The sequence below is a fragment of the Triticum aestivum genome, chromosome 5D (genome assembly GCF_018294505.1).
Source record: "Triticum aestivum cultivar Chinese Spring chromosome 5D, IWGSC CS RefSeq v2.1, whole genome shotgun sequence".
Taxonomy (NCBI): Eukaryota; Viridiplantae; Streptophyta; class Magnoliopsida; order Poales; family Poaceae; genus Triticum; species Triticum aestivum.
The window spans coordinates 92,338,181-92,359,687 of NC_057808.1; positions in this window are offsets into that span (position 1 = coordinate 92,338,181).

A 21,507-nucleotide genomic window follows, 5' to 3' on the forward strand; every position below is an offset into this window, starting at 1 on the left:
GCCGAACCAGTATAAACACTCGTGTTCCTTGTCCCGCATTAACCCCTTCAAGCTTCCTAGTTGCGATGGCTCCACGACTAAGTCCTAGCTCGAGGACATCTGCCGTGACAATTCCACGACAGTTGGCGCCCACCGTGGGGCCAGCGCATGGTGGATTTGAGTTCTTGAAGGGCAGCTTCGAAGGGCTCAAGGGATACGCTGTGGGCCGGATGACCAAGAGTCGTCGCGGCAAGCTCTACATCGACGATGCAAACTGGGGCCCCGACGCCAGCTCAATTGAGTACGGGTACCGGGTCCCCTTCGGCGGAATTCATGTTTTCATTGGCAAGATTGGTGAGCCGGGCCCTGAGCCGGATCTCTGCGCCGATCTCATTGATACGGCTCAGCGTGCACGACCCGCCCGGGCCCGGCCTGCCTTAAGGCGCACGTTTGCGGGATGTATCCACGGAGGGCCCTCTGATCTGTCTGGGGCTGGTGATGAGGCGGCCGCCGGCTCTGACGGGGCGAGTCGGCCACCGATGAGTCAAACTCGTTGTATCAGCTTCAAGATGGCAGGCTCATGGGTTGTTCCGATGGTGACAGTATTCCGGACCCGTTTGAGCCGCCAAGTCAGGTTGGAGTCTTTATGGCTGGCGCGCAGCCTGTTCAGAACCCCGCTGCTGGAGCGGGAAACCCGGTGCCTTCTCCGGCTCAGGTACTGATGGATCTCAAGGACAAGATGACGGCCCTGTTAACCGCCACGGTTGACCCGGCGGACCAAGCTCAGCATGATGCAGAGGTGGCACAGTTAAAATTGGATCTAGTGAAAGCTAAGGAGGAGCTTGCAGCGGAAGGGATCAGGATGGTTGCAGAGAGGGCGGCTCTCGATGCCCAAACTCAGCTGATCCAGGCGCAGTCCTTCCAACTCACGATGGATCAGAACGCGTCCAATGAGGTCATGAGAAGGAGGCATCAAAAGACCCAATCTCGACTCCCTCCGGTTTACGATCCACGCAACCTCTTCAACACGCCAGGTGCAGGGTCTAGTAACCCGCCAGGGGTCATAGTGCCCGGGTCTGGAGCCCCTATTCAGCCACGAGTAATGGGGCCTCCCCAGGTGCCCCCTGCCCCGCCTCAGTACGTGCCAATACCCCCGGGTCATTATAATAACCCGCTGGAGAACATGGTCGCTGCGGCAGCACGGCTGGCGGCTCTCCCAGTTGACGGCGACTCTCCGACGGCTATTGAAACCCGCCGGGTCAGGGAACTCCTTCAGACAGCTCTGGCGCAGCAAGAGGCGTACTCCTACAGCCGGGACAGGATCCACTCGACCCCTCGTCCAGGCCAGAGCCCGAGTTACAGCCGGCACATGGTCTCAGCAACCGGCTCAAGTAACGTCCGACGCCATGACCCGCCCCCTGGCCACGGCCCGACTCATAATGGAGCCTTTCACGCAGCAGACCAGGATAGAGCGCGGCAAGAGGCGGAGCAAGTGCCTCAATTGACGGCTTACCAGACCCCCCCGGCTTATCCGACGACTTCCGTCGACGTGGGCATCCCTACCAGGACCGGGGGTGTCCCTTGTTTAGTGCCAGCTATCCGTAATGAACGTCTACCTAAGGACTTCAAGGGCCCTAGGAAGGTGCCTAATTACACAGCTGACTTACAACCCGCAGCCTGGATCGAGAGTTACGAGATGGCCATGGAACTACTGGAGGTCAGTGAGGCGTCAATGGCCAAGTACTTCACCATGATGTTGGATGGGACTGCCCGCACTTGGTTGAAAGGGCTACCACCGAACTCCATCGGGTCTTGGGCTGAGCTGAAAGCCCGGTTCATCCAAAACTTCAAGGATACCTGCAGGCAGTTGATGTCAATTGTGGATTTGACTAACTGTAAGCAGCAGGAGGGTGAATCCACGATGCATTGGGTTCGTCGGGTCAAGGAGATCATACATTCATCAGATAAAATGGATGCCGGCTCTGCAGTCTTAATGCTGGAACAGAATTCTCGTTTCGTGCCCCTGAAGATGAAACTCGGGCGGATTAAGCGCGACTGCAGTGATATGGGTACACTAATGGCGGCTCTTGTTAAGTACGCCGATTCTGATGGTACCAAGGATCCCCCTTCAGATGATGAAAGGGTAGGGAAGGGAAAGAAGAACGACAACGGCAAGGGTCTTCAGCATAACCCGGGGAACCAAGGAGGAGGCAAGCGCAAGGCCGACGGCAGCCTAGAGTTTGTGGCCAACGCCAGCTCACAAGGGAATAACCAGCGACGTAAGGGGAGGCCCCCTCCCCGAGGCGGCGGGTCAGGTCCGACGCTGGAGCAGCTGTTGAATGAGCCTTGTCCAAGGCATGGCTCTAGAGAGAAGCCATCGACTCATCTGTGGAAGGATTGTGCAATCATGAAGGCCTTTAAGAATTACAATGGCCCGGGCGGCGGCTCAGGCGCCGGCGGCTTTCATGGCCCGGGCGGCGGCTCAAATTCTGGTCCTCAGAACGGTCAAGGGGGCTTTAATCAACAGTCTGGCCAGGGTCATCAACAACAGCAGGGGGGTTATTAGACCAATCCAAAGCAGCTTAGCGGCGGACAGTATCATGTGTTTATCACTAGTTTGTGCAAGCGAGATCAGAAGCTTCACAAGAGGGCTGTGAATGCTGTTGAGCCGGCGGTTCCACGCTACTTGCGGTGGTCTGAGCAGCCTATAGTGTGGAGCAGGGAGGATCACCCTCCACGGGTGGATAATCCGGGTCACTTGGCCCTGGTGGTGGCTCCTCAGGTGGGAGGATATAAGTTCACTAAGGTGCTCATGAATGGAGGCAGCAGCATCAACATCCTCTATTATGAGACATTCCGTCGTATGGGGTTGATTGATAAGAACCTCAGCCAGTCCAACACTATTTTCCACGGGGTGGTACCTGGTAAGTCGGCTTATCCAGTCGGCAAGATCGAATTGGAAGTGGCCTTTGGAGATGAGAACAACTACAGGGTGGAGAAATTGACCTTTGAGGTGGTTAAGATAAGAAGCCCGTACCATTCTATATTTGGACGGCCGGCTTACGCCAAGTTCATGGCTCGGCCGTGTTATGTATACTTACAGCTCAGGATGCCGGGTCATAATGGGACCATTACGGTTCACGGCAGCCGGAAAGTGGCCCTGGAATGTGAGGAAGGCGATGCAGCTTATGCAGAATCTGTTTGTGCAACAAAGGAGTTGAAGTTTTACAAGGACAATGTTGACCCAACTGATATGACCTCTCTGAAAAAGCCAACTATGGAGCATGAGCCGGCGATGAAATTTAAGTCAGCTGATGAGACTAAACTTGTTGATTTCGTTCCAGGAGACTCATCTCAGCAATTTAGCATCAGTGCCAATCTGGATCCAAAATAGGAAGGCGCGCTCATCGAGTTCATCCGTGAGAATAGGGACATCTTCGCATGGAAACCTTCTGACATGCCAGGTGTACCTAGAGAACTCGCTGAGCACACTCTCAATGTTGATCTGAAATTTAAGCCGGTCAGGCAGTTCCTTCGGCGGTTCAATGAGGAGAGGCGGAAAGCTATTGGTGAAGAGGTGGCCCGGCTCTTGGCGGCCGGGTTTATTGTTGAAGTCTTTCACCCAGAGTGGTTAGCTAACCCGGTGCTCGTACTCAAGAAGAACGGCACTTGGCAGATGTGTGTGGATTATACAGACTTAAAAAAGGCGTGTCCGGCTGATCCTTTTGCCCTCCCCCGTATTGATCAAATCATTGATGCTACGGCAGGTTGCGCGCGCTTAAGCTTCTTGGATGCTTATTCCGGATATCATCAGATTAAGATGGCAGTTAAGGACCAGGAGAAGACGGCGTTCATCACTCCCTTTGGAGCCTTCTGCTATGTGTCTATGCCCTTTGGACTTAAGTGTGCACAGGCAACTTACCAGCGTTGTGTACAGAACTGTCTTCATAAACAGATTGGGCGCAATGTTCACGCTTATGTGGACGATATTGTGGTTAAGTCCATAAGAGAGGAAACCCTGATAGATGATTTAAGGGAAACCTTTGATAATCTCCGGGTCTACAAGATGATGCTTAACCCGGCCAAGTGTGTCTTTGGTGTCCCTGCAGGCAAGCTCTTGGGTTTTTTGGTTTCTGACAGAGGCATTGAGGCTAACCCGGAGAAGATCAAGGCCATCACCTCCCTGGCTAAGCCGGCGTGTATAAATGACGTTCAGCGTTTGGCGGGTCGCATCGCTGCTTTAAGCCGGTTTATAAGCCGTTTGGGTGAGAAGGCCATGCCATTATATCAGTTGATGAAGAAAACTGATAACTTTGTCTGGAATGATGCAGCTAATACTGCCTTTGAGGATTTGAAGAAGCAGCTGGCAGAGCCTCCAGTCCTTGCTGCTCCGGTTGATAAGGAGCCCTTATTATTATATGTGGCGGCGAACACACGAGCCGTCAGTGTGGCTATGGTGGTGGAGCGCAAGGAGGAGGGTAAGGAGCATCCGGTTCAGCGGCCGGTTTATTATGTCAGCGAAGTGCTCATTGAGTCCAAGCAGCGGTATCCGCATTGGCAGAAGCTTGTTTATGGTGTGTTCATGGCGAGCCGGAAACTTAAGCATTATTTTCAGGGTCATCCCATCACTGTGGTCAGTTCTGCCCCTCTTGGTGATATCATTCAAAACAGAGAGGCCACAGGGAGAGTAGCTAAGTGGGCTATAGAGCTTGGACCTCATGGTCTCAAGTACGTGCCACGCACTGCTGTTAAATCTCAGGCCTTGGTGGATTTCATCAATGACTGGACAGAGTCACAAGTGCTCGAGCAGAAGCCGGACAACACATATTGGACTATCCACTTTGATGGGTCCAGGCAGTTGGAGGGCTCGGGGGCTGGAGTCGTGTTGGCTTCCCCTAAAGGTGACAAGTTTCATTATGTGCTACAGTTGCTGTTTCCTTGTACTAACAATGCGGCTGAGTACGAGGCCTTGCTCCATGGTCTTCGGATGGCTAAAGAGATGAGCTTAAGCCGGGTAAGGTGCTTCGGCGACTCAGACTTGGTGGCTCAACAAGTATCGGGAAAGTGGGATTCCAAGGACCCTCTCATGGCGGCTTATCGCTGCGAGGTTGATGCTATTGCTGGGCACTTTCAGGGTTATCAAGTGGAACACATCGATCGCAGGAAGAACGAGGCGGCGGATGCTTTAAGCCGGCTGGGCTCTCAGCGAAAACCGGTGCCGCCTAACACTTTCCTAGACGTCCTGTATAGCCCTTCTGTTAAGTTGCCTATAGAGGAAGACTTGGCTGTCCCTGACCCGGAGGCACGACTGGTGGCGGCTCTCCATATCATACCAGACTGGACAATGTCATATCTGGCTTACATGAGCCGGGGCGAGTTGCCTGAGGATGAAACTTTGGCCAGGCAAGTAACCCGGCGGGCTAAGTCAATGATCGTTATCGATGGCGAGTTGCATCATTGCAGTGTTACATGGGCGTTTCAGCGTTGTGTCTCCCCTGAGGAAGGTCAAGAAATCTTGCGTGAGATCCATGAAGGGGATTGTGGCCATCACGCCGGTTCAAAGTCTCTTGTGGCCAAGGCTTTTCGCCATGGTTTTTTATTGGCTGACGGCTCATGCTGATGCGGAGGACTTGGTCAGTAAATGTGATGGTTGCCAGAGGTTCTCACGACGGGCTCACGTGCCGGCTCAGGAGCTGAGGATGATCCCAATCACTTGGCCCTTTGCGGTCTGGGGGCTTGATATGGTTGGGCCTTTTAAGAGGTCCAAAGATAAGAAGACCCACCTCTTGGTGGTAGTTGACAAATTCACAAAGTGGGTGGAAGCTGAGCCAGTTAGCAAGTGCGATGCAGCCACGACGGTTCAATTTATGAAAAAGGTGATTTTCCGCTCTGGCTTTCCGCACAGCATTATAACTGACAATGGCACCAATCTCTCCAAAGGCGCCATGGAAGAGTTTTGTCAACGCGAGCATATCCGACTTGATGTTTCCTCAGTGGCTCATCCTCAATCCAATGGTCAAGCTGAGAGAGCTAATCAGGAGATTCTGAAGGGTATCAAGCCCCGGCTTTTGGTCCCTTTGCAACGGACGCCGGGTTGTTGGGTGGAGGAGTTGCCCTCCGTGTTATGGAGCATCAACAGTACTCCTAACAGGTCTACAGGTTTTACGCCTTTCTTCATGGTTTATGGAGCAGAAGCAGTCCTCCCCAGTGACATCCGTCATGACTCACCTCGAGTGGCGGCTTATGTTGAGGCGGATAATGAACAGGCGCGCCAAGATGCTCTTGACTTGTTGGACGAACAGCGTGATGTCGCAGCAGCCCGTTCAGCGATTTACCAACAAGACCTGCGCCGTTATCATAGCCGCCGGGTTAAATCCTGGGTCTTCCAGGAAGGCGATCTCGTGCTCCGGCTCATCCGGGATCAAACAGATGCACACAAGTTATCCCCGCCTTGGGAAGGGCCCTTTGTGGTCAGCAAGAACTTGCACAACGGGTCATATTACCTCATTGACATTTGGGAGCACAAAGATTCACGTAAGTCAGAGGAAGAGACCCGTCGGCCGTGGAACATAGCTCAGCTTCGGCCTTACTACACTTGAGCCACCGGCTCTCATAATGTACATATTTCTTTCAGCCATACATATATTATGATAAGCAATAAAGCAGGACCTCTGTCCTTTTTTCTCCTCCAAATGTGCATGTGTTGTTTTCATTGCAAGATTAACATGATAACTTGAAGGAGGATCCGGCTTATGATCGTATTCGAATCTAGCCGAAGGTAATAAGGTCACTTGGGGGCTTCCTGTTCAAACATGGGTCGTATTCGAACAAAAGAGAACATAGCTGTCGATACCCATTTGATTGGCAAAGTGCCGAGCTCATTGGGAGGTTTTCTTTGATCATATTTGAATCATAGTTTAACCCCTTTGGGAACCGACGTGGATCGTATTCGAATCAGCGTCGTTAAACAATTCTTAAAATCACTTGGGGGCTTCCTGTTCAAACACGGGTCATATTCGAACTAAAGTGAACATAGCTGTCGGTACCCTCTTGATTGGCATCGCCACACCCACTGGGGGCTATATGATCGTATCTGAATCTTAGCTTAACCCCTTTGGGCCGGGTCTCTGGTCGTATTCGAACTGGAAGCCCCTAAGTTCCTCTGCCTTATAGCAAAGTTCCGTCTGATTATTTTCAAGTATGTACGGCCAGGTCTCATTTTGCCGGCTTAACTTTGGTTTACAGTATGGCTGAACGCAATGGGTGTTATAAGACAGGTAAACCGGAGTTGCGGTACCAACCCTCTTATCCGGGTTATCTAAACCGGAAGAATGATTGCAGGCCATTAAGTATGTTTTTACGGCCGTATTCAGGATATCATTGAAGACAAGTTCTTTTTGATTCATATTCTGGGTTATCTAAAACTTCTGATTCTTAGGGTGGTAAGCCGCCTCGAGACTTGTGATTTACCCTTCTATGCAGGATAATTAAGGGCACCTCTTTCGAGGTTAAGAAAAACAAAGGATTGATTATGACCCGGAGAAACATCAAAGAGACAACTTCAAAAGACTTTAGCATTCAATACGTGCGCGATGGCACGGCAGAGATAAACTGTTGCGCTTACTCTATTACAAAACTCATCAAATCTAAAAGGGTGGAGCATTGTTTGGTAAACCGCCAGCCGAGTTACGACGCTTGCTGAGTTGAAGTCTCCGGCTCGTTCCTATCTTCTCCTCCGGCTGATCCCAAGACCTGGAAGGTTGATGACTTCCAGTCGATGCCGCTGAGAGCTTCGAATTGGGCTTCCTCGTCAATTAACCCGGCCGGGTCAATCTCCGGGGCGAAAGTGTGCTGACGAGCCGGCGGGATCAAGTTGAGGGCTTCATAGCGAGGGGTTGGAATCCTCTGATTCTCCGCATTGTAACCCGGCTGGTACTTGGTCAGATCTGTGTCGTTCCCGATAAGGGTGGCCACCGGGCGTACAGCCTTCACGCAAGCTGCGAAGTCCTTCTGATCGAAAGCTGAGCCGTCTTCTTTCAGGCTTGGATAGCCAAGGGCGATGTCCGCCGGGTCTAACTCCGGCAGGAATGCCTTGGCCCAGCTCAGCGCGGCGATTGCTCCGGCTCTTGCAGAGGCACGTCGCAGCTCTTGAATCCGTTGAGGCAGTACAGCGAGCCGGCGAAGGACTTCTGCCAAGTGAGTCGGCACCTCGTTGGATAAGGCCACCACAGCTAAGGCGCGCTGTGACCCGGTGTAGAGCTGCTCCACCAGGGTATACACGGCCTTCAGCTTGGCGACCATGCTCTGGTTTAGGTTGGCACTTCTGGGACCTGTTTAACAGAATCAGATAAGCCGGCGACAAGGATGAATTATGAGATATAAACATTTTAAACTTGATGAAAGCCGGTGAGGCGACTTACCGAAGATGGCGGCCACCATCTGGGAAACCTGGCGCTTTAGGCCGGAGAGCTCGGCGGTCTTCTCGGAGAGAGTCTTCTCCGCCTGTTCAGCCCGGGTCACCAATGCGGCCTTTTCTTCGGCCCATGCCTTCCCCTCAGCGTCGAACTCCGTCTTCAGCTTCTCTTGTGCGGCGATGCTGGACACGAACTTGGCGTTTGCCTTCCGGGTCTCCATCTCTTGCATCTTCAGCCGGCTCGTGAGATCAGCAAGGTCAGTCTCCAGCTTCTTGCCAACAGCCTGTATAAGTTTCCGGGTTATGGCATGAACAATTACTCTACAAATTTAAAGTCCCAAGCGTTTTCCAAGCAAAGACACTTGGCACTTGGGGGCTAATGCATATTGAGTGTTTTCTATGTACATATTGCCGGTTCAAATGGAGTAAGCCGGAACCTAAGTCTACAACGTACTCAGTCATAAGTCGTCGACTTGGGGGCTAGCATGGTACAGGTAACTAAGCAGTAAATAAGAGGACAAAAGGATGTTACCTCAGACTTCTGCTGGATCTGGGTCACCATGGCAACCTCGGCGTCCCGGCTCTTGTGCACTTGGCTGATGTAGCCAGAGACGAGCTCTCCAATGCTCAGGTTGGTGTAGTCGGAGAGGTCCAGGTTCACCCGGTGGGGCTGCAGCAACTTCCCCTTAGCGGAGCACTTGGCCAGCACGGTAGGTCTCCCCGGGTCAACGAACTCCGTCCGGGTGATTACCACGTCCGGGTCATTTGTTGGTTGGGCCGAGCCGGAGGCCTCCGGGTCGGCAGAAGCTTCTACAGGCGCCGTGTCCATTGGAGTGGTGGCTTCGGGGGCGGAGGCAACTGGCGGGTCTTGGACCGTCACCTCCGGCTCAAGCAAATCCGGCACTCCGGCCGACTTGGTTTTCTTCACCCTCTTGGTGAGCTTTGCCTGGGCACTGAAAGAACAACAAAGGTTAGTACAAAAAATATGAGTAAAGATCAGAACAACATGAGATGATTATCGTTACCCGGGCGCGGTCTTGAAAGCCGGCAGATTCGACTGCATAGAGTCGCCGGAAGAAGGGGAAGTCTCCTAATAATTTGAGTCAGAAGAATTAAGCGGTTGGCGTATAACACCCGCAAAAGGATGAAAAGGGTACAATTTTGCGATCACCTCGGTCCGGCGTTTCCTTGATGCATCAGGTAACCCAGAGGAGAGGTCAGTGTCCTTGCTGGTCCGGGTGTGCCGCCGGCTCTCATGAACCTGTCGCTTCAAAATAAATTGAGGATCTTGGTAAGCTAAAGGATGGGAAAAGCTTACTTTCTGGGTTACTCTTCGGGTTTTCAGCCTTGGCAAGGGCTCCGAGTCGGAGGAAAGTATTGTTACCTCTTCAACCACCGGGTTACTGGCTCCGGTGTCCTCCTGTTAATAAACAACATTGATAAGGCGGACAGAAATAAACGACAAGTATAACAAGAGCTTACTGGTTTAGGAATTACCTCAGACTCGGAGCTGTCACTTAGCTGCAACAGCTCCGAAGCAGTGGGCCTACTTCCCTTCTTACGGGGAGCGGCTTTCTTTACCTTTCTGGCCTTCTTGGCCGCCTCATGGTCATATTTGACCCGCCAGAACTTGTCGTCAACCTGAAAAATACAATGATGATTTCTTCAAACGATTCAGAGGAAGGTTATATACAGAAGAAGATAGGATGATCAGATTGGCGGCTTACCGCTGGGGCTGGGTTGGTCTTGCAGAAGGGGGCTAACCCGGTCCTTACACAGTCTGCAAGGCTCTCGTTCAAGAGAGCCTTGGTCATCTCCTCTGCAACGTCTTCAGGAAGATCATTGCGGCTGTGTCTCTGAGGGTCGTCTTTTCGGCCCGTGTACTCACACATTAAGCCGGGGCGGCGGCTCAATGGGATCACCCGCCATGAGATCCAGACCCGGACCAGATCGATTCCATTTAGACCATTGCCCAGGAGAGCCTTGATCTTGTTGATGGTGGGAAGCAGAGGCTGGCGCTCCGTCGGAGTCAGTTTGTCTGACAATGGGTGTGTTGACTCCAGACGTGATGGGCGAAAGCCGGGCAGCGGACTTTCATCAGCCGGTGACGTATCTTGGCAATAGAACCAAGTCATGTTCCAGTCCTTTGGGTGGCTCGGCGGCTCGGCATAAGGGAAAAGACAGTCTCTTCGCCGCTGAATGGAGATGCCACCTAGCTCTAGACTTGGTCCATTGGCGCACTCATTCTGACGGTTTAAGTAAAAAAGCTCTCTGAAGAGCAGCAGACTAGGTTCTTCTCCAAGATAAACCTCGCAGAAGACTTGGAAATTGCAGATGTTGGACACTGAGTTGGGTCCTATATCTTGAGGCCGCAAGTCGAAGAAGTTCAGAACGTCTCTGAAAAACTTTGAACCGGGCGGTGCGAAGCCCCGGCTCATATGATCCGCAAAAATCACTACCTCCCCGTCCTTTGGCTGTGGTCTCTCTTCTGACGGGTCAGGGGCACGGTAGGACATGACATCCTTCTTGGGCAGATATCCGGCCTTAACAAAATCTGCTAGGGTCTCATTGGTGACATTGGACCTCATCCAGTTGCAAGTAATGGGAGCTTTGGGAGGCATGGTGAAAGTCGGCGGTCTATGATAAAAGGAAAAAAACGTCCGGGTTAATTATGAGCCGGAGGAAATCTACAGTTCAATGTCAAGGTGGCGGCTTATGAAGGGGACTAATGGTATACACTACACTTAAGTGCATCGGGCTATTTAAGCCGCCGAGGGATTGAGAGTAATTTGATCGTCTACAGGCCTTATTACAGCTAAGCCGGAAATTTTTATGGCGCATGGCTTTCTTTAAGCCGGACGGTTCTACGGCGCGTGGTTTCTTTAAACCGGAACTATAAACCGCCGGGATTCAATGATTGCGGTTTTTTTACTAAGTGTGGTAAAACAGGTTTCACACATTGCAGTAACTTTTTTGGATCAAAATGGTCGGGCAAAAGAAAAATTTCTAGACCTAGAAACAGAAGCAAGGGAGTTCTTGGGCTCGAACAGAGTTCCTATGCAGTAAAAAGAGAGTTGCTTGCGTGTAAAATGGGTGCTAAACAGTCACCGCAATAGTTCTATGCAGATCTAAGATCAAAAGGAGCAGTAAGAAAGAAAACTACCGGAGTTTGTGGCAATGCTGATGAACTACAAAGAACACGGACGAACTACTCGAGCCCTAGTACGGATCTGCCCTATGGAGTAGCGGAGACTCACCGGAGCTGGAGAGGAGCAGAGGTTGCCGCCGTTTGTCTGGTCCGAGTCAGGGTGATGTAGCGGCCAAGGTTGACGAAGACCGGGGGCGCGACGGCGGTGGCAGTAGCAGAGCTCGGGCAGAGGAGCAATGGCACGAGGAAGAAGATGGAGAGAGAAGTGGCTGAGAGCCCGTCGGGCCGGCCTATTTATAAGGCAAGTTCATAAGTGGGCGCGAGATTCAAGGAGACCACGGCGTGGTTATCTCCCCACGAAACGCCTCGATTTTCAGGATGACAGTAAAGAAAAAGATCCGTTGCAGATCTGGCGGAGTAAAAAACGGACTTAATGGAAGATGACATCACGGCGGATTATCCGGAGTCCAGAGGATGACGTCACGCCGGGTTATGGCCTTCACACAATTGTAAGCCGGAGGTTTTCTGTCGAAGGAATGGAAGATTGATATGAGCCGGCTCAAATCAATCTGGGGCCTAATGTTGAGGATATAGACCTTAGAGTCACCCGCCAGGAGGGGCCGGGTTACTCATATGGTCACTGCCAGAAGCCCGGCGCCAAGCTTAAAGACGGTGGGCCAAAGATGGGCTTAAGACCCGGATATGGCTTAAGGCCCGTAGTTGCAATCATTATTATGGTAGAACTTGTAGTGTAAGGCAAGGATAGTTGAGAGTCCGAGCCGGACACTCTTATGAGCCGGCCGGGACTCTGAGAGCTGCTGGGCGTCAGCCTCCCTATATAAAGGGACGACCCGGCAGCGGTTTAGGGACAAGAACAATCTTATCGAGAGCCGGGCATAGCAGTTTAGCTCCCTGGTGATCGTAACCCTAATCAATATCACCTCAAACTGGACGTAGGCTTTTACCTTCACCGTAAGGGGCCGAACCAATATAAACCCTCGTGTTCCTTGTCCCGCATTAACCCCTTCAAGCTTCCTAGTTGCGATGGCTCCACGACTAAGTCCTAGCTCGAGGACATCTGCCGTGACAATTCCACGACACCATTGCCACTGTTACAATCACTACAAAACTGCTACTGTTACTTTTGCCACCGTTACCGTTACTTCCATACTACTTTTCTACTAAACACTTTGCTGCAGATACTAGGTTATCCAGGTGTGGTTGAATTGACAACTCAATTGCTAATACTTGAGAATATTCTTTGGCTCCCCTTGTGTCGAATCAATAAATTTGGGTTGAATACTCTACCCTCGAAAACAGTTGCGATCCCCTATACTTGTGGGTTACCAAGACTATTTTCTGGTGCCGTTGCCGGGGAGCATAGCTCTATTCTTTGAGTCACTTGGGATTTATATCTGCTGGTCACTATGAGGAACTTGAAAGACGAAAGAACTAAGTTTTTTCCCTCAACTACGAGGGGAGGTAAGGAACTGCCATCTAGCTCTGCACTTGATTCACCTTCTGTTTTGAGTAAGCTTGCGACACCTAAACTTCCTTCCGCTATTAATTCTGATATGTCGCATGTTATTGATGCTGCCACTTCTGCTATGCATGATACTTATGATGAAACTACTTCTATGCTTGATACTACTGTGCCACTTGGTGAATTTCTTGATGAACAACTTGCGAGGGCTAGAGAGAATGAAATTATTGAAACTGATGATATTGATGAAAGTGATGATGAAGATTCTCCCCCTAGATATGAATTGCCTGTTGTGCCTGAGGGTTATGTTATGGATGAAGAAACTGCTAGAGACTTTCTTGCTTGCAATGATAGGAGTGATCTTAAGAAATTATTAGCTAAGCGGAAAGAAAAATATCTGAATGCTAGAATGAAATATGATATCCTGCTTATGCTACTTCACCTATCTTTATTACTGATAAGGATTATGATATCTCTGTTGATCCCGATATAATTACGTTGGTTGAATCTGATCCTTTTTATGGCTATGAATCTGAAACTGTTGTGGCACATCTTACTAAATTAAATGATATAGCTACCCTGTTCACTAATGATGAGAAAACTCACTACTATTATATCCTTAAATTATTTCCATTCTCGTTAATGGGTGATGCTAAGATATGGTTTAATTCTCTTGATCCTGGTTGTGTGTGTAGTCCCCAGGATATGATTTATTACTTCTCTGCTAAATATTTCCCTGCTCATAAGAAACAAGCTGCTTCAAGGGAAATATATAATTTTGTGCAAATTGAAGAAGAGAGTCTCCCACAAGCTTGGGGGAGGCTTCTCCAATTACTTAATGCTTTGCCTGATCATCCTCTCAAGAAAAATGAAATACTTGATATCTTTTATAATGGACTAACTGATGCTTCTAGAGACCACCTGGATAGTTGTGCTGGTTGTGTTTTCAGGGAAAGAACAGTTGATCAAGCTGAAATCCTATTGAATAATATGTTGACCAATGAAAATAATTGGAGACTTCCTGAACCAACTCCTAAGCCAACTCCGAAGAAAAGGGGTATTCTATTTCTCAGTCCTCAAGATATGCAAGAGGCGAAGAAATCTATGAAAGAAAAAGGTATAAAAGCTGAAGATGTTAAGAATTTACCTCCCGTTGAAGAAATACATGGTCTCAATTCATCACCTATTGAAGAAACACACGGTCTTGATAACCCGACATAGGTAGTAAAGGTAAACTCTCTCTATAGACATGATAAAGTTGAAATCCCTCCTGCTAAGTTTGCTAGCCAATGTTTGGATGAATTTGATAACTTTATGGTTAAGCAAGAAGATTTTAATGCTTATTTTGGTAGACAACTGAAACGCAATGCTTATATGATTGAACACTTGGGTGATTATATGTCTAGAGTTAAAGGTGAACTTAAACTTATTAGTAAACATGCTTCTATGGTTACCACTCAAGTAGAACAAGTACTTAAAGCTCAGAATGATTTGCTTAATGAATTGAATAGTAAAAATAATGACTTTGCTGTTAGAGTTGCAACTTGAGGAGGTAAAGTGACTCAAGAACCCTTGTATCCTGAAGGCCACCCTAAGAGAATTGAGCAAGATTATCAGAGAACTAATGTTGATGCACCTAGTCCTTCTAAGAAGAAGAAAAAGAAAAATGATAGGACTTTGCATGCTTCTAGTGAATCTGTTGTAGACACACCTGAGAATCCCATCGATATTTCTATTTCTGATGCTGAAACACAATCTGGTAATGAACATGAACCTAGTGATAATGTTAATGATGATGTTCATGTTGATGCTCAACCTAGCAATGATAATGATGTAGAAATTGAACCTGCTGTTGATCTTGATAACCCACGATCAAATAATCAATGTTATGAAGAGAGACTTTGTTGCTAGGAAGCACGGTAGAGAAAGAGAACCATGGGTTCAGAAACCCATGCCTTTTCCTCCTAAACCATCCAAGAAAAAGGATGATGAGGATTTTGAGCGCTTTCCTGAAATGATTAGACCTATCTTTTTGCGTATGCGTTTGACTGATATGCTTAAAATGAATCCTTATGCTAAATATATGAAGGATATTGTTACAAATAAGAGAAAGATACCGGAAGCTGAAATTTCCACCATGCTTGCTAATTATACTTTTAAGGGTGGAATACCTAAGAAACTTGGAGATCCAGGAGTACCAACTATACCATGCTCCATTAAAAGAAACTATGTTAGAACTACTTTATGTGACCTTGGAGCCGGTGTTAGTGTTATGCCTCTATCTTTATATCATAGACTTGATTTGAATAAGTTGACACCTACTGAAATATCTTTGCAAATGGCCGTTAAATCAACTACTATACCTGTCGGCATTTGTGAGGATGTGCCTGTTGTGGTTGCAAATGTTACTATTTTAACGGACTTTGTTATTCTTGATATTCCCGAGGACGATAGTATGTCTATTATTCTTGGAAGACCCTTTTTGAATACTGCAGGGGCTGTTATTGATTGCAACAAAGGCAATGTCACTTTTCATGTTAATGGTAATGAGCATACGGTACACTTTCCGAGGAAACAACCTCAAGTCCACAGTATCAATTCTATTGGAAAAATTCCATCGATTATTATTGGAGGTTTTGAATTTCCTCTTCCTACTGTCAAAAAGAGATATGATATTCTTATTGTTGGGGATGTGCATATCCCCGTTGAGGTAACATAGTGTTATTCAAAATTTCTCCGGTTCCATGTTATTCGGAATGAGTTTGTTAACAAGACTTGATCAACCTTGTTAGTGGATTCCTTTTGATGAGCATGAGATGGATGAAGTTAGAAGGCACAACCTTCTGTACCCTCCTTTTACTTTCTGATATTTAGATTAAATAAAGAAAAAAAATAGTATTTTCTGTCTGTTTTTTGAATTATCCTGCAATAAAAAATACCCCGAAAATAAAAGTTCTCCAAATGCCCCGAAAATGAAATATGATTTTTTCTGGAATATTTGAGAATATCTGGCACTGAGAACACATCAGGGGGAGCAAGCACCTGGCCACAAGGGTCCAGGGCGCGCCACCCTGCCTCATGGGCCCATGGTGGCTCCCCTCCACTTATTCCAGCCACCACACACTCCTTCTTCCTCCCAAAAAAATCACCAACCATCTCAAGCACGAGTTCTTGCTCATTTTGCTGTGATTTTCGATCTCCTAGCTCAAAGCTCCACTCACAAAACTGCTTTGGGGGATTGTTCTTCGGTATGTGACTCCTCCAATGGTCCAATTAGTTTTTGTTCTAGTGCTTTATTCATTGCAAAATTTTGCTGCCTAGGTGACCCTGTTCTTGAGCTGTCATGTCAAATTTATATGGTCACACGTAGTTCTAATGCATGATATAGTCTCTAGGCACTTGTGGGAGTGGTTGCTATCAATTTTGTTGAGTTTGGTTCACTTTTATTTTGAAGTTACTAAAAATTTCAGAAATTTTTCAGAGGAAGAAATATGTTTAGAAAATGTATCAAGGTGGTTCTTCAAGGAAGCAAGGACCCAGGCCCGCAATACGCGATGCGGACGATGAACCATCGAGGTACGCTCAAGTGCGGCCTTGTGAATGGCCGTCAGAAGATTTCATGGTCCAAGTAGGAATTAAAGAGGAATTTGACGCATATGTGCGTAATGCAGAACTCGAGGGCTTCATGCAAGATAAGTGCCCTCAATACTATCACCTAACTGATTCCCTTGTGAGAAGGTTTAAATTTTCATCTTCACGTAATTCTCACACTGTCCTGTTTGATATCTATGGCCAATCTTACACTATGGACTTAGAGGATTTTAGTACTGCTTGCAAACTTCCACAATGGGGTAGTATTAGTGAACCTCGCAAATCTGAGTTTAGAGATTTTCTTGCTAGTATTACAGTGGGGGAATCTAGAGATGTAATACAAGCTACCATAGGGAGCATTCATTTTCCTGCTATACATTATTTTGCTCTCTTCATAGGTAGGTGCATAAATGGTAAGGATGAAGCATGTCACATGTGTGTCCCTGATCTTAGTGTTCTTAGAAGTGCTGTTTTAGGAGATAAACAATATAACTTGGGGGCTATTGTTGCACGGAGGTTGCATAATAATGCTTTAAGTGGAGACTTTTTTGGGGGGAATTTATGCAACCCGTGTGGCTAATTTTCTTGAGATACCCATACAAGAAAATGATATGGAATTGCCTCCCACTTATCTAGGATATGAGGCTATGGTTTGCCACCAGTTTATTGAGAGGAACGAACAACCTCTCCAGTACCGACTAATGTTTGACAGGCGCCGCGTTTTCCATGTTGCTCTCCCTGCTCCTACTTTCTTTGACTTTCAGACAAAAGGGAGATTTATTATAACCAGGGAGGAGGCGAACGAGTATAAGAGGAGGACGGAGACAGCCCGCCTCCAAGCAGCAGTTCATGAGGCAATAGCTGTTGCATCTCAGTACGACCCCAACTATAACTTTGGATATCCGCCGGGCCAGCCGTGGCCATAGACCATAGGCCAAAAGCCTAAGCTTGGGGGAGTACTCATTTCTCACCAACTGTAGGTGTGGAACGACACCTATGGGATAACAAGAATCCCTACTACGGTTGCCGGGGCGCGGGGTTGCGAGAAGAGCAGGATTAGTAACTAGCACGAGGATCGTTTACCCAGGTTCGGGCCGCGAGGATGCGTAAAACCCTAGTCCTGCTTTGGTGGGTGTATTTCGGAGAGTTCTTGAGCTCTCGAACTAGCTGTGGTGAGTGCGTGGTTCAAAAGAGCCGAATCCTTCTCCAGTATGCCATGGGCCTCCTTTTATAGTCGAAAGGGGCTGCCACAGTGGCACACACGAGGTGGAAAGGCGCACAGTGCTATGAGCTTATCACTCGTATTACAGGACAAGACACATTTAATGCGTAGCTTAGGTGTCCCCTTGCTTTATCGGGGACGGGGGCGAGGCCCGTCCCGTCCGTCGCCGCTCCTCCTTGCTTCGACATGCGCCCTGGCTAGCGACGCATGCGGCGCCACGTAGGCAGGCAGGCAGCTGAGGTGGCGCGACCGTGGAGCCTCCACGAAGATCTGCATGCCGCCACGCATGCGCTTGATGAGTTGGCCTGGGAGCTGCATGTTGCCACGCAGGTGCCCGCCCAGCTGGTCCGGCTGGTAGCTGCATGTGAACGGTGGTGGAGACTTGGTTGGTGCGGGCCTGGTAGTGGCCCTGCTGGCGTCCTCGATGAGGGCCTTGCCGGGTGGCCCGGCAAGGGTCTTGTCGTGGCGCGCTCTCGTCCCCGGCAAGGACCTTGCCGGGGGTCTGGTGGCCTTCCTCGGCAAGGATCCTGCCGAGGATCGTCGTCTTCTAATCCTCATCTGATCTTGAGTGTTCCTTGTCTTCACAAAGATCTGCATGCCACCATGGACGTGCCTCCCGAGCCCTGGCCCAACATGATGTTGGAGACCGTGGGCTCAAGGGTGGCTCGCTCTGTTGGTGTGGGGCGAGCTGCCCCGGCAAGGGTCTTGCCGGGGGAACCTGCTTCGTCCCTCTTCTCTTTGTGGTCTTGGCCTTGGCGTTGCTCTGGTTATCTTGGGCTTCGGTCTTACCTTGGCTCACCCCCCCTGTTCTGCTTGGTGTGACCGTGGGCGCGGCTCTGACTGCCCGTGCACAGGTAAAGGGGTACAAAAGTGCGCCCTTCCTTTTGTACACCGACAGGAGCCCCCGGGCCTGGGCCACACATAAGCGCGACACGTTGTTGGGCCAGGCCCAAAACGGTGCGCGGGCAGGCGGGGCGGTTTTTACCGCGGTAAAACTTTTCTTCCCACGACCCGCGCACGGCGCGGCGTGGCGTGGAGGGGTGCGCGTGACGTGGCCGGCATGCGTGGGGCGGTTCCCGCACGCTTGCGTCACATCGTAGTAAATGGGCAGCGCGACCCGCACCTTCCCATAAAAAAGGGGAAACCGTGGGCGCACTGTTCCTTTTACCCTTCGCGCAATCCCAATCTCGGAAGCCTCCGCTCGTCTTCCTCTTCTTCCCCAAGCTTCGCTCTCGCTCGCTGTCGTTGTGTTCTTGCCGCCCTCTGCTTTGCCCTTTTTCTCCCAGCTGCCATGGTGCCAAAATCCGTCAAGGGCAAGGGTGTGGCTAAGAATGCCGCAGTGGCGGAGCCGCCGGAGAGTGCACTGGCGGTGCAGCGGACGCAGTCCGCCTTCTTCGCCTCGACAGTTGACGTGTTCGAGCTCCGGGAAGCCTTCAGGCCCCTGTGGGGGGTGAAGACGGGGGGGAGAGAAGTCGGGGCATCTAGCCACGCGCGTCATCCCCGCCAACTGCGCCGAGGCTGCCCCAAATCGGTACCCCTTCTTTGTCGACTATTTTTCCTGCGGGCTTTGTCCCCCCTTCTTCGATTTCTTCAGCGACATCATGCACACCTTTGGCTTCCGCCTCTTGGATTTTACCCCGAATGCGGTGGCGTGCATGGCCCTTTTCACGCACCTCTGCGAGGGTTTCGCTGGAGTGCACCCCAACACGGCGCTCTTACGCCATTACTTCATCCCTCGGATCCAGACGGGAGGCGCCATTTCGGGTTGCATCGCCTGGCTCCCAAGATCCAAGGGAGCGTACCCGGATGGTGCCACAAAGGAGAGGTCGGAAGAATGGCGGGGCCGGTGGTGCTGGATCAAAGAGAAGGACCCGTCGGCGTTCTGCGAAGTTCGCCGGGCGCCGCCGGTCCGTAGAAGCGATTGGATCGACGTCGACGCCGACGACGAGAAGCTCACGGTCGCCACCACCAGGATCCTTCGGCTTACCGAGGCCGGGCTCACCCTTGAGATGATCGGGCGGACTTCATCCGCCGCCGGATCGCTCCACTGCACAACAAGGGGAGGCCAGCCTGGCTCTTTACGAACCCCGTTGACATCATGCGGCTTTGCCCCGGCCTCGACCACAACTTCAGAGTGATGGGGTATGCCCATTTTTGCCAGCGGCTCTTCCAGCTCGATGTGGGCCGCGACAGCGAGGTCGAGCGGACCGGCAAGGTCGCGAGGGCCGCCACGAAGGCCGGTAAGTTCTTCAAGGGGCCTTTGTTCAAGCTGCCGGTGGGAGTGGTCCCGCTGTGCAATAACTCGCGCCGGACCGAGATCATCGCCATGATTCCGGACTGCAACGCGCACGGCCCCGACCCGAGCTGGAAGGAGCCGGAGGACGTCGAGGTGCAGCAATTCTTCGACACTCTGCATGAGGGGTACATCAACGCCGACGCCGAGCGGCTGGTCGTCCAGGACACCACCCAGGGGGAACTGGACTACATCACCACCAGGGCGAGGGAGGCACAGCTTGCTGAGGAGGCTGGCAGCGCTGGCGGTGTGGAGGACAAGGCCGCGACGGCCGCGGAGGAGGAGGAGCTCGCCCGGTGGGCGGCGGCCGCCGGGTAAGCCAGCAGCGCCGGCACCGAGGCTCCTCTTGTTGAGGAAGCAGCCGACGAGTCGTCGTCGGAGGAGGCTAGGGCTGTTGACCCTCCGGCCATGGGGAGAGGGCGAGTCCTATGGCGAGCCACTTCCGGCGAGCCGGTGCGGCCCGCCAGGGCCGCGCGGCGGCCAAAGTCCCCGGAGGAGTCCGTGCGTCAGACGAGGGCCGCGGCGACGAAGAAGGTGGTGAAGGCTGCGGCAGCGAGGAAGAAGGCATCTGCTTCTTCTCCGTCCACGCGCCCGCAGACTCCGCCCTCCTCCCCTCCTCCGACAGACGCCGACGCGGGGGTCACTTTCGATTATGGATCCCTCAGCCCGAGGAGGAAGAGGAAGACAGCAGACGAGGAGGCGGACGACGAGTAAGTATCTGGTTCCTTTTTGTTATCTCTGCCTCCTCAATCTGTGTTGCTTGTCTTGACTTGTCTTTGTCTTTGCAGGGACGTGGAGACGCTGGCCCAGAGAGTGAAGAGGGCCAAGGTCTCGGCGGGTGGCCAGCCCCCGGCTGGTACTTCGAGGGCGCCACTGGTGGTGTTGAGCAGCCCGGACAGCAGCCATCGGCATAGCCCCCGGCGTAAGTTCATCACTCTTCCCTCGTCGACATGTGTCAGGGGCACGACACTTTGGTGCTGACCTTGCCAGGTACACAGGAGGGGAGCAGCAGCAGCAGGAGGAGCCGCAGAGGGCTACTCCCAACACGCCGCCCCCATCGACCACGCCGCCCCGAGGGGCGTCCCCGGCAAGGGCGCCAAGCACCGAGCTCACGCACATGGAGGAGGAGGAGAACTTGGGCGCCGGCGGCTTTGCCTCGACGCCAAATGTTGGTGGGGAGGGGACTTCTTTTTCCCGGCCTCGCACTGGTGCTGGTAAGTCGCTCGCCTTTCGTCCCTGTTCCTTTTTCTTTCTTGCTGACCCTTGGTCTTGGCCTTGCCTCACTCCCTTCACCGGTGTCCAGATCCCTCCTCGGTGAACCCGGAGGACATGGATGCCGTCCTCGAGGACGTCACCAAGGCTGCCGAGGCGGACGCCG